The 2,689-nt window shown below is 39.5% G+C and overlaps 1 long non-coding RNA gene across 1 annotated transcript; it reads right to left on the bottom strand.

Moving 5' to 3' along the window:
* Nucleotides 1-153: 153 nt before the first annotated feature.
* LOC123595651 lies at nt 154-2,666 on the bottom strand. Its single transcript, XR_006711291.1, has 3 exons — nt 2,437-2,666; nt 2,214-2,294; nt 154-373 (listed from the first exon to the last, which is right to left on the bottom strand). It is a non-coding gene; the product is annotated as an uncharacterized LOC123595651 (long non-coding RNA).
* Between the last annotated feature and the right edge of the window lie 23 nt (nt 2,667-2,689).

Here is a 2,689-nt window from a genome sequence, read left to right as displayed (position 1 = left end):
AAGGAGGCAGGAGCAGGGCATTAAATGAAAAGAAAATGAGGAGGTGCACAACTTAAAGACTGTCCTCATAAGACTATTAGATGGATGGGGGTAAGGTAGGTGTGGTTTTCCCTGTTTTCTGTGAGTTAAGAGAATTGCCTCAAGTCCCTGTGGACCTATCTATGACAGGCAGTGAGAGAGAAAGTGGCATCCAGTTCATGAATGAGTGAAGATAGGAGCGGGGAACCTCCTGGAATATTTTTCTTCCCAAGGCCTTCTGAAAATTTCTCTTCAGGATGTTGTCTCTCCTGATGTCCTGATTTGCTTTTTTGCTACCAAAAAGGTGACCACATAAATGTGTCCATTTTCCCTCTTTGCCTGGTTTCTGGGAAGCCTGAAGAGAAAGTTGTATTTAGACTTTGTGGCTTTTTGTCATCGAGGAGTTCTCAGTATCCTCCTTCATTTCTCATGTTGCATCCTTGCTTTTCATGAAGGCAAACTCATCTCCAGTTAGGAATTTAATCAGATATCACTCAATCAATCATTCACATTTTGAGTTTTGAAAAAAAAAAAAAAAGCCCTAGTCTTACATTAAAAAATGATGGGAAAAAAATAATAAAATAAAAAATAAAAAATGATGGGGGCGGGGGGAGGAGAACTTCACATTCTATTCACTCTCTTTACTGTCCACCTAGAAAACCCCATGAGTAAAACCTGCCTGTGTATTTGAAAGTAGATTATCTCCTCTATCCTTCGCATTTGGTAAACTAAACTCTTTGTCTTGCTCATTACATTGTCAAGTTCTTTACGGTGTGGACCAGCTTTAAATTTAATTATGTGTGATATTTAGTAAAGCTTGGCACTCGCTAAGGACAAATGTGAAGGGCAATCCTTCCTGTAGAAATGGTGTCCTAGGAGAAGTAAACTTGCGTTAATCAACTACACTTCCTAACTTAGCTCAATCCTTCACGTGTCTGTGTGCTTAATGCTATGAAACCAGTATGCTCTTAATGACTCTGACAACATTTTGTTTCAACGTAATCAGCATTACCTATGAAATCTTATACAGTGATGCTATCTCTAAAACGTTTTGCAAACATTGTCAGAATCTGGATGATGCCTTGTTCATTTTTTCGTCATTTTTCATTCAGCAGGAGAAAAGTTTAAAAACAGATCGGTAATTCTCAGAGTTGGTGCGCATATGAATCGTCGGAGGGGGGGTTTGCTAAAAATGCAGTTTCTGCTCTCACCGCTACCCTTAGTTCCTACTTACTAAATGAAAATTATGAGGGTGGAGCCCAAGAACCTGTATTTTATGTACCAGAATGCTTCTTAGCTGGAGAATTTTTGTTTCTTATAGACTGTGAGGAAGGTCGGGCAGGATAGGTCATGAAAATGGGCAAGAAATGAAGGTAATTATTAGGATTCTGGGGAAGTCTTGCAATGGTTTACGTTCAGACTCACCAGCATTCAGTATTTCAAATTACAGATGAGGAAAGCAGAGACTCAAAATCGTTATGGGTTAATAAGTAGCATAAGCATTTTTATGGTACTACTATACTATTATGTCCTAATCTCTGTGCATTTATAGATATCATTCTCACAGTTGTAGCACTATTCTTTCCCAATAGTCAGTGAATGTCTCTGGGGTAATGAGTAAGCCTTATTTATCCTTAGATCTTTAGTGCTTGCAAAGTGCTTAGCGTAGTAAAGGCATTCGGTCAATAGATTAATGAATGCATTCATGTATTCATTCATTCCACAAATATCTGTTGAGTGTCCACCATGAATCAGGCACTGTTCTAGGTGTTATGAATGACACAACTACCTGAGCAAACAAAATCCTCATCTCCAGGTTGTTTCTTCATAGGAAAATTAATCATAATATTGTCTTTCTGCCTCTCCAAGGATTTAGAGGATGACAAATCAGATGTCTATGAAGTGACTCAAGGCTTTTTAAGGAAAGAATGAAAACAAAAACACAGACAAGACTGTTTTACAATCCTGAAAGAAAACACCAAATATTATATGCCTGCACTGTTCTTTTGGGCTCTTATTTTTAATAAGTTTGCCAGCGATGAAAACAACTTAAAATTTGTCTCTGTTGCTAGTAAATAAACTGGAATTAAATGAAGCTGATGAAGCATTATGCCAATAGCTCACTGATCATAAGCCATTTGATATTTCAATTTCTGCCGGCCGAGTTTACTCTCAGGAAGTATCACAAACCCTACCTGACCTCTTGCTCTTCACTGGTCAGGCCCAGTCCAAATGTGTGGTGGATATCATAGCAGGAATTGCTGTCTTCCAGCAGCCTAGGGTGTGGTCAGGACAAGAAGCATACCTTAGTTCGTGGCACCCAAAAAATCCGGTTCCTCCCTTATATCCTGATGAATGCTGAAAAAAAGACTTACCCGACTTTCTGAAACTCTCTTCTCCAAGTAGTCCCAAACATACCTGATTTTCCGCACTTGGATATATCGCAGCTGCAATTACAAATGTGATAGAACAGATGTCATTCACCAAGAAAGCCCATCAGGGGAGGTGAGGGCTTCTTGTTAGGGGTCCCCACGCAGCTCTCACTTGCCTTGATACATTGTTGTAATTCCCAGCCCAGCAGCCTCACTTGCCTTGACACACTGTGGTAATTCCCAGCCCAGCAGCATGACATTCAGAACTTTCCTCCAATAAACATTTGCAGTATTCTTTT

The sequence above is a fragment of the Leopardus geoffroyi genome (genome assembly GCF_018350155.1).
Source record: "Leopardus geoffroyi isolate Oge1 chromosome C2 unlocalized genomic scaffold, O.geoffroyi_Oge1_pat1.0 chrC2_random_Un_scaffold_44, whole genome shotgun sequence".
NCBI lineage: Eukaryota > Metazoa > Chordata > Mammalia > Carnivora > Felidae > Leopardus > Leopardus geoffroyi.
The sequence above is the reverse complement of the archived record's forward strand: the minus strand, read 5'-3'. Positions and strand labels throughout refer to the sequence as shown.